At 37.3% G+C, this 18,851-nt stretch overlaps 1 protein-coding gene across 6 annotated transcripts in view; it reads left to right on the forward strand.

The window, feature by feature from the left end:
• Nucleotides 1–197: 197 nt before the first annotated feature.
• The window catches only part of LOC116998526 (sodium channel protein type 1 subunit alpha), a 91,965-nt gene continuing 73,311 nt past the window's right edge, over nt 198–18,851 (forward strand). For 5 of the 6 annotated variants that reach the window (XM_033064276.1, XM_033064278.1, XM_033064274.1 and 2 more), the window contains exon 1: nt 198–611. The gene's annotated coding sequence lies outside the window, so the exon portion shown is untranslated. Of the gene's footprint in view, nt 612–8,324; nt 8,405–18,851 lie in introns of all 6 variants that reach the window. The other variant, XM_033064275.1, reaches the window with a different exon arrangement.

An 18,851-nucleotide genomic window follows, 5' to 3' on the forward strand; every position in this document is an offset into this window, starting at 1 on the left:
CGAGCAGGTCCAGCTGCAGCTGAGCAGTGCTGCAGGCTGTGGCAGGAGCTCTGCTGCTCCGAGCAGGTCCAGCTGCAGCTGAGCAGTGCTGCAGGCTGTGACAGGAGCTCTGCTGCTCCGAGCAGGTCCAGCTGCAGCTGAGCAGTGCTGCAGGCTGTGACAGGAGCTCTGCTGCTCCGAGCAGGTCCAGCTGCAGCTCCAGTGCTGCAGGCTGTGACAGGAGCTCTGCTGCTCCGAGCAGGTCCAGCTGCAGCTCCAGTGCTGCTGGCTCACGTTTTTAACACCCTCACTCCTTCCGGTCATTCGTTCCAGGGGAGGAATGACACTAGCATTTCTGAGCTCTTCTTGTGTTTTCTCCCAGAGCAGTCAGGGAAGGCAGACTTCGTGATCTCCATGCTAACTACCAGCCTGCCTGCTGCCGGTTCTCCCTACTTCTGCCAGTGATGACATTCAGCTTGCTCCTCCACACAGGATACAGCACTGCTTCCTCATTATGTAAGGCAGTCTAGGTCAAGTGTAGGAGAGACTGCTGGCCTGAGCAAGCTGCTGGATTGCTCCTCAGCTTCATGGGGTCTGGAAGCTGGATCCTGATCTTTGCTACATCATCTTGGGTGAGTGTTTTTGCATGGTTTAAATGGTTACTGTGCTGCTTTTCTATGCAGATAGCTGTCAGCCATGCTGTGAATTGCAGAGATCATTTCTTAGGTGAAACCAACTCTGTCAGCATGAGTGTATTAACATAGTAGTTCTTCTAGGCATCTCAGCTTTAAGACACTTTGCAAATAAATAAATCATAAATCGGGTTTGTTAAGAAACATTCTTTCTAACCATATGCGGATTAGTGTTAATTTGACTGAGCAGTGAATTAAATCAATTTGCTTGAAGATGGTGTGGGGAAAGCATTATTGCATATTGCTATTAGCTCTGAAAGGTTTACTGCAGTTCTTGGCTGTTGCATTTTTTTAGCCTTGCAAATTATAAATATGCTTCTCCTATTAAATGTAACAAAAGAAACAAAAAGTGTATTTTATTTTCTTCTACTCTGTGATTATTTTTTGAAGCAGCAATTAAACCCAGGATGCTATTTGCTATGTACTGCATGAATGTGTGAATCTTTATGCTTCTGAGATATGTAAGGTGAATACTGCAGATAAAATTACATTTAGTGACTGCTCTGCAGAATGCCAGAACTGTACATAGGAGCCAGATTTATGTTAGAGGGTTGCTTTTATTTATGAACCATGTAGAATTCAAAGACTTTTTTTGTATTTCAGCCCTGCTGAAAATAAGTCTGTAACAAAGAATAGAACAGGTTTGTCCTTAGTTATACATACTGGGTATTGTCAGGTGCTGGAATGTCTGATCATACTGGAATGCAGTAGAAGAGGCCCTGGAAAGTAACAGCATAACACTGATACTGCAGTATCATATAAGGAATTTCAGCAAGACTTACTTGCTTGCTAAGGACAGCTAATAAATCTGAAAACATTTTAAATGCATTTGAGAGATTAATTGGAACACTTGTCTTTATGTGCAGTACCTTGGACAGCAACTTTTTTGTTCTGTGGTTCAGTGAGTCTCCTTCGTGGGACTCAGCAGTTTCTGAAAATTAATACAAATTTAAGATACAGTAATGAATTTAAAAATACTGGGGAATGTATAGTTAACAAAAAAAGCAACAAACCAAAACTGGGAGGAACTTTGGTCAGAATTGTATCAATACACTGTATTTAACAGCTTACTGCCTAGATTTCTATTAATATTAAATTTAAAATAGTGGTGTTTATATTGAATTATATTAATGAGTGTCAAAATAGTAAATTAAGAATGCAAAATTGTTGGCAATTTACAATATGACATTTACAACATTTTCATATCTGATAGGTAACTGCTCACTTCAAGTAGAAATGCCAAGGTCCCTTAAATCAAAATTACATTGGATATTTATATAGGTTTCTGTAATAATATCAGATTAAAACTAATTTTGGTGGGAAGAAGGGAAGCCTGGAAGCCTTTTAAATGTGTTTTTTCTCTCCGTAAAAAACCTAGTTGTTCTTACCATTGAGCTAGAAATAATTAATAGACTTTCATTTCAACACTTGTTCCAAATTGAGGTGAATTGTTTTATCATTTTCTTACTGTCTTTGAAAGCTCTTTCTCTGGAAAAGAACTGCCAAACAGTCAGTTATCATTTCATCATGGTCTTACCTTACCAGTTACTATTTTTTTTTTTGTAAGGACGGTTGTATAGATCTATGCTGAGATTTATTAGATATACCAGGCTGCTGCCTTCATTATTTACATTGTGGAAGTTAGACTCAAGAAAGTGTAGTTCATTTTTGGTGTCTTGATAACACCTCTGTTGCAATGCAGCATATTACATTGTATAATGTTTTATAGATACCACTTCAGACTTCAAAATACAGAAGTATATCTTTCAAACAAACTTAAAATAATAGCATAGTATAGGAACTTAGAACAAAACTGCTAGGTACCATGAATTATTGTAATGATGTACTTAACATTCTTTTTCTCTTGCTGCATGAAGTGTTCTAAAATAGTTACGCTATTATATATGAGTACACTGTGTTCCATCCCATTTCAAGTGTGGGTGCTTGAGGTATCTTCTTACAGGCTCAAGGAGTATTAATAACATATCTATTCAATTAGAAGAAAAAAAATCCTTATTGTCTTTAAATGTATAGTGATCTTCTGAAAGTCTTATTTTTATTTTTTGCATCATGGTTCATAGCAGGGCACACAGTACTTCTCAGCATAGCAAGCTGCAGATGGGATATCTGCAGGCCACAAAGTGTTAGAAAATGGTGTTTCCTATGTGTATTCATATATCCCATACTCTGGTATATCAGTTTGGGTCTAAGAAATTGAACCTGAGCTGTTAAATATGTTTTGAACCCACTACAATGCAGGATATTGGTTGTTAGTGGTATTTTTCTGTGATTTATTGGAATTCTCCAATCCATGGCTACATCAGTAGCTTGCTTTCAATATTCTTTATTTCCTCAAATCACAGTATGCAGCTGGATTTTCTGATAAAATTTTCACTTTTCCTGAGAGCACTAGAATTTTCTATACTGCAAAGGAATTTCTTTGTTCTCTTCATAGTTATGGAAATTCCACTGAAAATGAGGAGCATGGAAACAATACCAAAGTGTGTCTTATTTAAGTTATTCATATCTTAGGTTTTATCTGTCCATTTTAGTTGAATAGTGGAGATGTATATTGTGATGACATATATGTTAAATTAGTGCTAAATTGAAAAGGGAAGACTAAAAATATTAGTGTTTTTGTTTATGTCATGTAACAACTAAATATGACTGTAGTAGTTTAGTTGACAAGCTTTCCATGTAAGTTTGAGCTCTCAAATGCAGATCTTTCACTGTCTAGAACTGCCAACTTTCATTTACATCTATTACACGAAAGTATTCCTAGTGTGACAAAAATCTAGTCCTGTAGAAATGTGCTTTACCTATTCTGAATATGGACATTTAGAAGCTGGCAGATGTGCTTTGTTCCTTTTGCAAAAAGTTACTATGCTTTTTATTCAGAGGTTTTCCTTGCTCTTCCTTGAAACTGGTTGGATGCAGTCTTCTGTGTTGCTGCAGTTTGTCTCATTTTACAGGTCCTGGGTCTCCGTTATGATGTTTTCCCATCCTTAACGGCTTGGATGGCACTTCTGTGACTGAAGTACAATTGGTTCTCAAGTTTAGAAAAACGAAATGTCCCTTGGATCATGATGTTCACCAGCGTGTCCATGAAGGATCTTGGTTGGCTAATCCCTTATCTATTAGATGAATTACTCCCTTAGCTGTTCTCCACACCCACTGTAATTCACAGAATTCATTGCTAGAACACTAGAAAGAGATACTGTAAAGAATCAAGGGAGATTCTAAAAAAATTTTTTTGGTAAATAAAATATACCTCATAAACTTTCATTTAAAAAACGTACACTTTATTAATTGAACATAACATTCTGCATTGTTGCTTATGTGATTTGCTTGCCATGGCTGAACATCTGAACTTCTAAGGTTAATTTTGAAGGTTTCTCTAGAATGTACGCAACTATATTTTCAGCAAAAAATGCTGAAACATTGTTGCTTGTTGCAGCAAAAATGGTGAAGGATAGAGACAAATAAGCCTACATTCCATTTTAAATTCCTTTACAGTTCACTATAAGGTCTTTTCAGAAAGGTAACTGTGCTGCAGAGGAGCACTAGAGAAAGAGTTCCAGATGAATCCCTTCATGCGCTGAAGAGTGGCAGACTCTCCTAATGCCTGGTGATCACTAAGGCTCTTGAGCCAAAATCTTACTGGGCTGTTCTTCACCAGTGCTCTTAAATATTTATGCAGTGTTCCTGAGATAGGACTGGTCAAAATTTGTGTGAGGAGAAGTGAACCACAGATCCTCCCCCATTACAGCAAAGTTACCAGGGCTGCAGAATGTGAAGTCTGCAGGATTGCAAGCTCATGGCTCATTGGAAGTTTGCCTGGCAGCTGTGTCCCTGCTGTGCATGGCATGGAAGGTTCTCCTCAGTGCCTGGTGGATGGCTGCTTCAGCCCATGCCCATTTTCTCCTTGGGCACTCAGGGAGGGATTTGTCACCACACCTGCATGAAGAACTGCTCAAAGATTTTCAAACTGAATGCAATGAGTATCCTGGACTTGGTTGGTTTTGAAAATGATTTGACTAGCTGTTAGCAGTTTACTCTTTGTTTACAGATGGAAAAAAGGCAAATATTAGGTGTTGGGGAGGAGAGGAAAGGGAGACCATATTTTACTTACTAGCTTTCTGTCTATCTGAGAATTGGAGCAGCTTTGGTGGTGAAATGTATACATTTTTTGCTTTTTTTTCAGTTGTGGTGAAATATATAAAACTTTAAAAAGATGAGAAATAATGAGATACAGCTCTTTAGCAGTTGGAAAAAAAGTTGCTGTTGTGTTGATCAAATCTTTCTCAAACCCCGTAACAGATGACACTCTGGTTCAAGAAGCCACCAAGAGAAGCTTGTTAAAATAATCAGAAACCCTATCACTTTTCCTGACAATCTTAGCTGCTGGAGCTGAATTTGAGCACCTATTTATACTGTGAGCAGTGAAATTGGAGCCATAAGAAATCTACTTGGAAAAAACAGCTTTCAGGATTCTGTTTATGATACTTGGAGATTTCTCAAAGTCAGTGGTCATGTTAAGCATCCTGTGCTGAACCTCCCATGATGCTTAAAGAAGGATGTCTTCATTCATTCCTAGTTTAGTGTTTAAGTTTGTGTTATTTCATTTCAAAGTGCAACATGCCAATGTGTCCAGCTTGTAACTGAGACTGGAGGGACTCATACTAAAACTTCAAACTGAGGAGCAAATATTTTACCTTTTATCCTTGTGATAAATCTGTGTTTGTTAACACCAGCCAGTTTATCATTTCCAGAAACATTCTCCATGAACAGAAAGATTTCTGGGAATGGTCAATTGGCATCAGCAATTGTATCTGAACATCTGTTTAGTATTTAAAATTTTTAGGCTCCTGAGTCAGGTAGTGCTACAAAGTCATTTGTCACCTGTGATCCTGAAGAACATTGCAAATATATGAAAAACATATAAATCTGCCTTTAGAATTGTACCTGAGAAAGAACCCAACAGTTGAAGTGTGTGCTACCAGCTGCTAATATTAAGATAATGATTTAAAGCTCTCTCTTTCTGAAGATCATAGATTCAAACTGCTTTTGGGTAAAGGGGGCCTGTCTAAGCCACTAAGCAACCTACCAGTAGTGCCAGCAGAAAAGCTAAATTAGAAACTCTTCATCATGACAGCAGTGAAAGATGAAAGCATGTGAGGACTTTCTAAATCAGAACTCAGATGTATTCAAAGGAGGCAGCTTGAATGGTTGTGTCCAGTTTGGTCTTGCCATTTCTATGTCAGCATTTTAGTATTAGTATTTGTATTAGTATTTGTATTAGTGTGTTTTAACTAAGTATTTGGTGTCACCAGCTTGCTTGCTGTGTCCTTTTAATCACTGCAATATTTGAAGACAGCATATTTAAAAATTTTGCAATTAGATTTCATTATTAGAACAATTGCTCATAACATTCTGTACTGATAAATGCTTGCAAAGTAGGTGTTATACTGAGAGAATTCCAAGTGCATCTTCTGAAGGGACAAGCACTTCATGTGGAGGTGGGAGGTGGAGAAAATCCAATTCACATAACTTCGGTTCAAGCAAACTTCAAGCAATCAGAATATCATTTTGTGAAACTATTAGGAAAAAATCAGAATATTAGAATTGACTCTAAGGCATAAAATTCATTGAAGCTGCTTGAGGTCACTGAATCAGAGGTTAACATTAAGTGTGTGTTATATCATAGATATGCCTCATTGCATACAGGTATTAATTACATTCATATTCTTCTGTCTTTACATGCAGAAATAGTATTGAACAATGAAAGAAATGCAATGTTATTTTTTAGCCCTCCTTCCATGCACCTCTCACCTTTGCAGTCACTGCCTCCTCTTTTCCTTTCCTACCACTGTGCACCCACCTCCCTCCGGCATGGCAGACACTGGGGCTTTCACAAGTGTTTGCTCACGGCCATCCCCACTTTTATTTTTATTGGTCAGTAAAGCAAAATGAGAAACACAGAATGCTGTCTGATTTAGCTCCAGCTGAGGCTGATCCAGTGCGGATGGGGCTCATTGTGTTAGCAGTTACCCTTACTGTTACTTAGCAGTCTGAATTTTCAAAAGGAGCCTTTTTTTGTCTGGGTTCCAGATTTGGCTGCGCAGCTGCCATCGGATCCAGGGGAATGTATAGAGCTGACGTGGCAGTCGTGTACCAGGCAGTGATTAGCGCTGCAGGCTGTGATAGATGGACACATCACGGGACTCTGGCACAGGAACCCTTTTTTTTTGGTGACTGCACCCATGACTGATGAGGTTGAATCTACCACCACTCCTCAGTGGGCAGGTGTAAAACAAGACAGAGGACAGGTAGCATTTAGCTGTGACATGTCAGAGGCTGACCTGGAAAAGTTTTTGGTGCTTTCGTAAGGGCTGACAGTAACACAAACTATTACCTTCACACGTTTCAGAGACAAGTAATTAACTGAAAAGAAATTAAAATTACTGAAGACTTTAACTAATTTAACACTGGATAAAGAAATCTACTTCTCAGCACTATCCCTGCCCTTTGTTCCTCCCTGAAGGAAAACGGGGTTGCAGATTTTCAGTCTCGTTTAGGTCAGGAAATCTCAAAAAAAGCAGTCTTTTACAGCCGGTTCTTTGCTTTTGCCGATAGATGGGGCTGTCCTTTAAGGTGATGGCTTGCTATCTTTTCCCCCCCCCCCCCCCGCCCCCTTTTTTTTTATCTTTACCTTCCTCTCTGTCTCTCTTTACCCTCCTCCCTTCCCCCCTCTTTTTTTGTTTTTCTTTCCCCCTGCTATTTGCTGATTTGTATTAGGTACCAGAGAGCGAGCCTCAGAACAGGAAGCTGAGAACAAAGCAGAGGATACTGCAGAGGTTTTTTTCCCCCTCTTCTTGATGAGAATGCAGCAATTTATATACACTTTTAAATATTTTGGAACTGAGAATGTAAACAGCTTTATTAGAATTTAAAGCATTTTGTCATCACTATCTCTTGGTGGTTTTTTTATTTTGGGTTTTTTTCACAATGCATTTGAAATTCCAGTTTTATCAGGTAAGCCAGGAGGATGGTAAATTCTAGACTTTAATGCATTTATGGGAGCAGCCAGCATGGATTCCCCACCCCAGCCCCAATTCCCTTTTTTTTTTTTTTTTTAATTCTTGCTTTACAGTTGTTAAGCATATAATTAAGAGGAAATTTGGGATTTTTGCTTTACAAATGTTTTTCAAGCTGTAGTCAGTTCTTTTTGGCATCTCAGCGTTTTGTTACAAGATGTGTTTCAGTGGCCTTAAATTTTTGGATATTTGCCTTTTTTCTGGGAGGGTGATTTTGTTTAAATTATTACATATTTTCCCCTGAACTTTTTGGAAGATGACAGAGGTCATGTTGTTCCTTCTCATGGAAGACATATTAAAGTCTAAAGCAAGCACTGCAGGATCGTAGAGTTTTGTTTCCCATACAGAAACTCTGCTTAAGGGCTAAATGCTTCACACAAATGTTTTACCAAAGGAAGAAAAGAAGCCCTCTCTTTTCTCTCTCTTTCCCGCTGCCCTTTCTTATCAGGTGCACTGCTAGCAGCTCTTACTTTGATTTAATTAGTGACCAGGACTGGTTCTAATGCTGTAGATATGGCTTGGTTCATAATCTGAACCGTCTTGCTTTTTTAAACAGCACAAGAAATTTGCCAGGTGGACTTCAAGCTCTTTCAGCATCTTTTCTCACATGGATTTCTTCTCTGCTGCCTGTCTGAGGTATGTGCTTAAAAGAATCCCAATGTACTAATTTACCTGGGATTGGGCTGTTTGTTCAGCCCCACTTTGAGAAAGTGGTTGGTACTCACTCAACAGTATTTGAAAATGAATTGATGTTTTCTGTCACCATCAAAAACCTCTTCAACAGTATTTTTTTTCCAGAAATGCTTATTTTGTGGCTATGGTGTCAGACTCCTGAGCTGTATTAGCTGATACTGGCTGGTATTAGTGTTGCGCTTTTGTACTGCACCTACCTTGTTGATTGTTTTTCATACCTGACCAAAATATTGATGTCAAGTACAAAAGAAAAAAGGCTGTGCTAAAAATTACTCAGATATCTAATGCAAAACAATAACAGGATTGCTGTCAAGACTGACACCCTGATACTTTATTCTGTTGAGCTGCTTTGTGTGATCTTGAATATTTGCTGAAGTATTTAGGCACAGGGAAGCAAGTTAGAGACCAGCAGCTTTAAAATGGTTGTCCTCAGTTTGTCAGGCAGTTTTCATTATTTTGAAGGAAATATCAAGGGGAGTGGGACAGGGAATTAGGGGAATTAAGAGCTTGCATAAGGCATAGTCTAATCAGAGCAATTCTAGGAAATTGTTTTGAAATTCTAGGAAGAAAACAGCTATTTCCATACCATCTGGTACCAAAAATAAAGAATTTTGGAAGTCTGTAATGACTTGCAGAAAAATTATGTAGATAAATATATATCAAGAAAATATATATCCTATCAGCTGTTTGAAACAATGCTTTATATAGGGACAAGGGTAGCTTATTATTGATCACTGAAACCTTTGTTGAAACTATGATGTAAAAACCTAAACTTGCTGTGAAGCTTCAAAAGTTGTTATTGTTAACAGCTGAGAAGCTAAAATCAATTACAGATTCTTTTATTCTTAAAATAAAGATGGCCTTGAGCTGGAAAACCTTCACAATATTTATGAATCTGCACTGAATGCACTATCCAATGCCAAGTAGTTTAAAGGACAACTGACTGTTGTTGACTTTTAAAGATGGCAGTGCTGCTGCAATCCACATTGCACTGCATCCTTCCAGCATGTGAATTCTAATTCCAGAGTTTTGTACATTCATGACAGCACAGCATATTTAAGGGGCAAACCCACATAGCTTAGCACTGAATTTTGTCCCTTAAATTATGTTCTACAAATCCTTCTCTGTCATTTTTGGCTGCCTGAAATTGAAGAACTGAGATAACTGAGTGTGTTCTCCTGCCCTTAGTTATGAGAAATCGTCTGTTGATCATCAGGAGAAGTGGATACTTTGCAAATTGCGTTGAAAAGAGGCAGAAATCTTGATCTTATTTTTCTGTGTGCCTTTAGAATTGTGACACTCTTATGGATTAATGTCTTTTCCTTCATTTTATTCATTTTCTGAACTCCAGTCCCAGCTCATCTGTGGGAAAACTCATTGGGTCTTTTGGGCTAAATATCATGAAGGGAATTGTGGATTGTTTTCCAGTAACAGAAGCATACTGTGCCTTCTTTTTCTCCATTGATAACAGCTTATGTAGGTGGGAGGCAGTGGGATTCCTCAAGAGTCCTGAATTGGACCTGCAGACTTTGTTGCCAAAATGACAAGAGCAGACATCTACAGCAGAAGAAAAACTGAATTAGAAATTGAACAATATTTATTCACACTTCTAAACTGAGACAGCCTGTGTTATGGAGACTGTATGACATACTGGAAAAGGAATACCATTAGGCTTTTTTAGCATAATACTTTAGACCACTTAAGAGATCACATTGCTACAAGAGAAAAACAATCCTAAAGCTAAAATATTCCAAAACGTGGGAAAAAAGAACCTTTGAGTAAATTTGAACCATGAAAATCTACAGCTGGTATTTCTGACTGAACACAATATTGTAGGGAAATGGGGAATATCATGCAAATTCTCTAGATGTTTTTTTCCCAAATCTCAATAGTTTAGGCATGTTACTTCCACTTTTCTAGTTGTAGGCTTATTCACTGTAGATTTCTGTCCATAAAAACACATAGAAATTGGATGGAAACAACTGAAAATTTGATATGAGTGAAGAAATTAATTAAATAGCAAAATGTGGAAATCATCACTCCTTCCATGCTGGGGTTAGTCCAAATTCTGTAAAACATGCTGATCTTGTTTTATTCAATATTAGTAATGCTTGTTGAAAGAGACACTGCGATGTTTTACTAAATACATGGGTGTTCAGTGTTTTTAGGAATACTGCCTTTTACTTACGAGTTGTTATTTCGGTCTCTTCCATTTTTCCCAGTGTGTGGTAGTTTCAGGTCGCCTTTTGTGCTCCTCTGAAATTCTGTTTAGCTCTGAAAATAAAAAAAATATTTTATTTTATACTTGTTGAAAAAATCTGGGTAGAAACCTTCGGGAATACTAAACATCACTTGAAAATCCACAATTCTCATTCAGCCACCCTGTTATTTATTGTTGTAATTTATCAGGCCCAGAAGTTCTCTCTCTTCTTCCTATTTCTGCCACGAAATTCTCACTATATTTTATTTTCAGAACCCAAGTTTCCATGGCTTTCTGTCTCAGCAGTATCTAGTGGATCTCTAACCATTCTTGCAGTGCTCTATTTTAACGTGTTTTCAGCCTTTTTTTTGTTAGTTTCCTGTTTTTTGCCACAAGTCTCTGAGAAAAGGACAAAACCCTTATATTTTTTAGTCTCAGAAACATCCAGAAACAATTTTAGTTCCCAAACTCTATTCCTTCTAATTCCCTCTATCTTTGTAATTTATATCAGTACCTTGTAAACATGCAGACTGATCTTCACCTTTCTCTTACTCCTTCAAGAGGCTCTCTAATTTGCTTCTAGAATTGGCTTTTAAAATTACTTCAGAACAGAAATCAAGAAAACTGATAATCATCCTCCTGATAAGACAAAGCAAAACCAAACAAAACCTTAAATCCTGTCAAAGTCAGAAATAAAAGTTTAGGAGTAAATGCAGAAGCTTTTGTGACTCAATTATTTAATAACTCTATTTAATAATGGCACTGGTCAAAGAGAACAAATCTAAGAAGCAACTACAGTTCTGTTACCAAATGTTATTTCCTTCAGAGTGAGAGCCTTATTTTTTTTTTTTTTTATTTGAAGTGTTTAACTTATTTTGTTTAAAATTATTGTCAAACTGATTTGTTAAGAGGAAATTGTGATAGAGGTATTCCTGAACGCAGATGATAGGAGCTCCTCTTCTTTAAGAAGCTTTGCAGGATCCCTGGGATAAGTCCACACATGAAAACAGAAGTGAAGTCACTGGATCATTAGAAGCTGAATGCTGAAGATTATTTTTGTTCTCTATGTGCAGAGTGGGTGGGACAGGAAATGACAATTGAAGAAATGAACTCACCTGGATGAGATATGAGAACACACATTTTACCAGCACAGATAGTGCAGAGCTGCAATAGAATGTAAGAAGAATCTGTGAAATTTGTCCTGTAGGTCTGTAGGAAGAAGTTAGATGAAACATCTGTTGGGAAATAGGTATAGCAATCTTGCCTTGGGCACCAAGATGAACTAGGTGGCCTCAGATCTTTTTTCCAACCCAGTTTTTCTGTGAGTCTACGAAAAGAAGTAGATATCTGAGTCATAACAGACAGTGTGCAATAAATTATATAGGGTCCAATAAAAGCTATCTTCACTAGGATTACCTAAAAGTATATAGAACATCCCCTAAAAATATTTACCTGAAGGTATATGCACTCTGCAATGCTTCACATATATCAAGAAAGAGGAGGAGACTGGTCCTATAAAGTTACTTAATTTCTTAGTGTTTCTTCTAGATGATATAGTCTTTACTAGTAAACCATAGCAAGTGTGTGAATACAAGGGGTAGGAAAAGGGTATTTGCAAATCTGATCAAATTCCCATATTTTTCTGGGGAATTGTACACATTTAAAAAGATTTCTAAATTTATAGCTTTTCTTTATAGAAATAACCAGGACACTTCAGAATATGATTTTAAAAAGTGAGTGTACTGGAGCCATTTCAAAGTTCTATTTTGGTGTTCATGTTCAGTATTTTTCACAGCTGAGAAACCCAGTCTGGTACATTTATTTTCTGAAGTGAAACCTAAATAATGCCATATATGCATATCACTTGAAATGTGCAGAGATGGATAGAGACAGAGAAATGTTCAGAACTCCATACATTGTACATTGTACATGGATAATGCTTAATTGAAAAAGAAGTTATGCAGCAATGTAATTTTTTTCTTAAACAGGGACTATGTGATCCAAGTGTAATCTAGAAAACTTGTGTCTGAGTATTTTTAGCTTCTGTTCAATTTATTTTGTCTTTTATCTTCTTTTTCTTCAGTTAAACTCAATGCTATGGAGGGATACACCTTCAGAGTGATTAAAACTAATTTAAAAACCTTAATTATCGTGTAGAAGATTGATAACAAATACAGGAAATGCAAAACCAATTTAGAAAGCATCTTGTGAAATGAGATGCCAAACTGGACTTGACTGAAACAAAAAAAAAAAAAAACAAAAAAAACCAACTAATAATTCTGAATATTTGCATGGAAACCAGTGTACATGAATAATTAAAAATTCATTATTATTTAAAGGTGCATTAAATTAGTTTTGTTTAAGGAATGATTAGTATGATATATATATAGGATTGAAGATGAGATACATGTATGGAATATACTTAAAATATTCTGAAAAAGAATATACTCTATAGCACTTGTGGAACTGTGGAGTTAGGTAAAATTATGTTTTCTAGGCCCACCCAGATTAAGAAAGCTTGCCAGATACTGTTTCAGGATATTGCTGTGTACTTTTTGATGGCAAATATAAAATTGCCTGGAACATTTTATAGAAACAGAATTTCCACCCACCTGAGCTACAAATTTGAGAAAATTTTGCAAAATGTCTTCTTTCTAACACAACAGCTGATTTCCAGAGGTGCCTTTCCTTCTCAGCCTCTATGAGCCTGTAATACAAAACTATATCCTAAGAGTGCAGGGTGGAGGCTGGCACCAGCCTGTTCATTTCTAATAAGGAGCAGCTATGCGCCAAGGACAAAAAATGAGAATATAAATATAAATTATAAAATTTATATATTTATAAAGTCTGTATTAAATATATAAAATTATAAATATATTTCTTTTATTAGAAATAAAAATTAGAAAATTTGTAAATGCTAATGTAGATGTAGTGTTGCATCATGAGGTGTGAGGAGTGTACCTGCTCTGAATTGCCATATTTCATGGGTGGGACATAAATTAGACAGAAGTTTTCAGCTTTTACTGACATCAATGTGCAAGGAAAATAGGGGGAAAAGTCTTAATTACTATGAGTACCTTTTAAATAAAAATCCAGGTGAAGATTGCTTTTATTCAAATAATATTTCAAGGTTTTTATTTTGCAATAATTTTGGAAACTGTTTTCTTACAACACTAGTGGCAGTGGTGCTACCACTGGGTTTCCCACACACACTTCAGTCCAGCCTGGAGAGAGCCACTGTCTCCTGAGCTCTGCCAACATCTGCCAAGGGAATCACTGCCATGAGCTGACAGTGTCCACAGCTTCAAAGGGCACACAGCTTCTGTGGAGAGTTTTTAAACAGGTGATAGATGTTACAGGTAGTGCCAAGCCCAAGGATTCTTAGTTTCTGGGAGCTGTGTGCCTGCAGTGTGGTGAGAGCCCTGTGCTGTCCCAGCCTGTGCAGCTGGTGGCTGTGCTGTGTGCTCTCCAGCTGCTGCTCAGCCTGCCTGAGAGTCTGGCACTGAGGGCATTGACCTCAGACTTGCCCTCTGCTTTCCCCTCAAGCAGGTTTCTGTACATCTGTGAAGTCTAAGTTCAGACTGCTACTGAACCAGCACTAAATTATATTTAATGGTTCTGCTGGGAGAAACAAAAATGCTTACTGCCCGAGAGTAGAGAATGATGAATTATGAGATGTTTAGCAAGAGAAAGCAAAGTAGCCGATACAATACCCCCTCTCTTATGTCTGCATGCCCAGTTCCCAGACAATAATTTCACTTTGGGAAAAGAGAAAAAAATAAAGGCTGAGGAAATGCAAATTAATCAAATTTTTTAAATGGAGGGGAGTAGTAAACACCAAATTTTATTTTTAAAAGCTATTTCTTTGTTCCAAAATAATCTGTCTTCAGGACATTAAGCTCTGTTTAACTCTCTGAAAGTTTTTTATTCAAAATTTTCTCTCCTTTTTCTTTTGACTGCTTTGCACATGATATTTCTCTGCAGGTCTCAGCAGCGACAGTTATTTCTCGGGTTTATATGCTTTGCAGAATTCTGAAATGCAGGAAAATGGTCCGTTTTGGGAATAGGTATTTTTTCCTCCTGTGATTAAAGTAAGATTGACTATGATATAAGGCTAAAATTTCATACGATATGTCTCAGCTTATATATTTAAGTCTGTATTTTAGTGCTGAGGCAAAAAGTACAATGCCTCTGTACAATGTGACAAGAATTTAATGTTGACTTTTGTGTGGATTCTTGATTGCTTAGCACTTTGGAAATGGATGGCTTTTGCCTTTAGCTGTCTGTTCAGATAAGTTTCAGATAGGACATATGAGCCATTTTCTCTCTTTCATGTGAGAAAAGATGGTGAAGATGGCTAAATAATGGCTGAGGGCAATGCAACTGTGATTAGCCGTATTCTGAAGTGAAGTCCAAGTAAGCTGTTTCTCTTTAGAGATCTGCTGGTCTGTGCTGCTCTGTGTGTAATGCTTTTAATTCAAGTGGCTTTGCTGAATCAGTATTTTTTAACTGCTTTGGAGTATTAAAACAAGACAGATTTTAGATTTTCTGAGACATCCATGTGTCATCCCTGTTAAAATACCATATTGTAGTGTTGTATTGTGTATTTTACTCTTCTGGAACTTTCAGGAACATTGTTATTAAAAGCCTTCTGCTCTCTGGCTGTGCCAGACTCAATTCTGACCTCATTCCTTCACATTGCTCATCTGAAGTACACACTCTTGAATTTTAACACTTAACATCCAGATACTTACCTGCAAATTATTCTACTTCTATTTGTGTCCAGCATGAAGGGTTGCCTTGGAAGGGTGTATGAGTGTTTTTGGATGTCTTTAGTAGGCAGGAGTTCTGACATGGAGCATAGGACCCCAATCTGAATGTGCTGTTAAAACAGAGAAGGAGGGAATTGCTGCTTCAGCCATGATACAACCTAAGTATGAGAATGCTCAGATTACACAGAGGAAGAGATGCCCTCTATAGTGATGAAGTAGTATCAGGAGATGAGCAACCTAACTACTGAAAAATTTTGGAAAGTGTCTTGAAAAATAAGAGGTTAAAAGGAGCATAAGCAAAGTGAGGCATCCTTGCAAATAATTATATCTCCTAAATGTGACTGGAAATCTTCACAATTAGATTGTTGATGGAAGTTAAAAATTTAAACAACAGAGTTAACATGTAAAAACTTAAATTTGAGATCATGAAGAAGGGCTGCCTCTGAGAGGCAATCAGTCATTTGCTTTTTGAGAATTTATACAGCAGGATGATGGAGCCCAAGCAAACTAGCTAGAAAATAATTCCGAATAAGGGCAGAGTTTTCTGATAAGGGCAAAGAAACTTTCTTGTTTCTTTGTAAAAATGACGAAAAACAGACTTCAGATATGTGTGGCAGCAGGGAGAGTACAGTATGATTTATAGTTTGGCTCCAAAACTTAGACAAGGACATTTGACACGTATAAGAATCAGATTCATTATGACTGCTAGTAGCACAGGCTCCACTAACCTCAGCAGCCCTTAGGCTAGGTTGCCTTTTATGTGCTGAGCTGCTGTGTTAAGCACTCTTAGTTTGGGATGAATCACTCCATCTAGAAATTGAAGACATTTATACCAGCAATGGCAGCAGAAGGAAGTCTGAAATAATTAAGACTTGGGTCAATTGGAATACATATAGGATAAATAGGGTGATTTTGAAAGAAGCTTGGAGACTAAAATAGCTACAGCCATCCATTCTTCCTGCTTTCAGCAGGGTTCATGTGGTTTGGACAGCTTTGATGCTATTCTGAAAAGGTAAACTTCACAGGTGTGTAAACCCATTTACCTGCAATGCGAACATGGCTGTCTGCTGTTCAGGGCACAAAACCAAAAGTAATTAAAGATGGACTTTGCAGAATTGGAAAGTTTAAAGCATACTGTCTCTCAAGTCCAGGAAAACTGCCTGTAAAAGGCAGTACAGGCAAGTTCATGTTGCCTCAAGAGCGGCTTGTGACAGAATAAAGTTTTGGCTGCACTCTGTTGAATATAGTACAGATGTAGCCTGAGAAAAATAGGTAGTAAAACAGAATCGTAACAATTCATATTGCTGCTGATAAAATCTATGTGCTCATGTTTCAAAACAAACATCTTAAGGTTTGATAATGTAATATATTGCACTTTTTCAGTGAGGTCCTTTCTTCTTGGGGGACACAGTCACTAAGGGGACAGTCTTTTAAAGGTACCTAATGACAGTCTTGTTATTTGGCCACCGGTTATGCATCACATCATGGTGTTCTCACTGAAAAAATGCATTTTGCACTCTTACCTGTCTTTAACTGTCTTTTACAATGGTAATAATTTTTATCTTGACCTTAGTGGATTTAGATACATGCACCTCTTCCCACTTGCTGGCTTGCTTCAAGCTTTTGTGGTCAACATGCAATTGACCCAAGAATTCCCTCATCACTGAGCCACAGCAAGCCTAACTTCACAACCACATTACCTGCAAACCCAACCTCCATGCCATCAAGCCCAAAACATTCCCAAAGCACTCAGCTTCCAGCAAGCCTGGCTGCCTTGGAAGACTCAAACAGGCAGGGAGGGAGGAGCTTGCATCTCACTCTCGAGGATCCACTTGAGGACCATGTTAAGCTCATATCCTCCGTGGTTTGCCAGAAAGACAAAAAGATTTCATGGAGGAAAATAGAAGTTTGAGCAGAAAAGTAAGAGAGGAAGGGAGAACAAAAATTGTCATGACGTTTTCATACCTCTTGATGAAATTTTAAATATAGAGAAAACAAGGAATTTTAGGAGTAATAAATATGAAAACCTACATAAATGGGTGTAAAAAACCAACTCCTACTTAAAATTGCTAAGTACTGAAAATTATTCTGAGTTTATACTTTTCATAGGGATTTTCCTCAAAGTCAAATTAAAATCTTTTTGATGTCATTTCCACCTATGATATTAAGTCCCCAAATTGTCCTTGACTCACAATGAATGAAACGCGAATATTTTTAAGCTTCTTAACTGTGCATTCCCTCAGACTTAAATGTCTTTCAATTCCTTTGAGCCATGACCCTACAAATTGCATTGATCTCTTCTCTGACAGTGTTCGCTGTTGACATACTAAAGACTGGTTTTTCATAGCTGGATATTCTTATCTTTATGTAGAGCTCTTCCATTGTTGTGCTCAAGTACATTAAGAAATGGTTTCTAAAAAAGGAAATTTCCTACCTTGTTTCTCATTGTAAGCTTATTTATGCAAATGCTTCTAGACTGTACATGCAATACCTGCAGAAATACTGTCCAGCTTTCAGTGTGGTAGGAAATGGTGCCTTGTCTTCAGATGCATTGATCAGACAAGAAATATGACCTGCTGAGGAATGCATCTCTTTATTTTTCTCAGCTGGGTGTATTGTAAATCCATACCTGACTCTGGGAGGTTGAGTGGCTGAAGTTTTCTCTTGTCCAGTAGGGCTAGAACTAACTTTTGCACTGGTCTGCTATGAGTGGAGTAAATAGTTATGGGACAACTATTAATAATTTATAATTTATTGTTAAATTATTTAAGATATTGCCCTGAACACCCGTTGCCAAAATACCACAAGGCATTACAACTCACTATTATAAACTGAAAATTATTAGTTAGAAAAAACATTCCAAAATACTTTAATCTCTAATTACAACATTAAAAACGACAATTTAGAACAGCAATAAACAGTTTCAATCACAAATGCAAGAGTATTTTCAATTAATGAAAAGATGAAAGTGTGGGTTTGAGTGAGAATAGCTGAAAGTAATTTAATCGCCAATCACAAATCCTACAAAATGGGAAATCTGGTATTTTTTAACCAGAAAAGTTGAGACTGAAAGAGACATTATTTACTGACATTATTTGCTGTGATCTTCAGTTACCATGTTGATAATTCTATTAGAGTTCTCATCTTACAGTTGGAGCCACATGAGCAGATTCACATTATAAAGACCTTGTAATCTACCAGTTTGATTTCAAGGTGGAATACAAGATAGAAAGCTTTATTAGATACTTTATTGCTTCATTAGCTTCACTAATGTAGTTTGTGTACATTTGATTGTGCACCAAGTGATATTTACAAAAACTACAGATCTCAAACCTCTTTCCTTTTTTATATTTCTTTACCTATGTTTGAGAATAGCTTCTCTGAAAAATAATCACTAAATATGCACTACAATTCCATG

This window comes from Catharus ustulatus, chromosome 7, assembly GCF_009819885.2.
Source record: "Catharus ustulatus isolate bCatUst1 chromosome 7, bCatUst1.pri.v2, whole genome shotgun sequence".
In the NCBI taxonomy this organism is placed as follows: domain Eukaryota; kingdom Metazoa; phylum Chordata; class Aves; order Passeriformes; family Turdidae; genus Catharus; species Catharus ustulatus.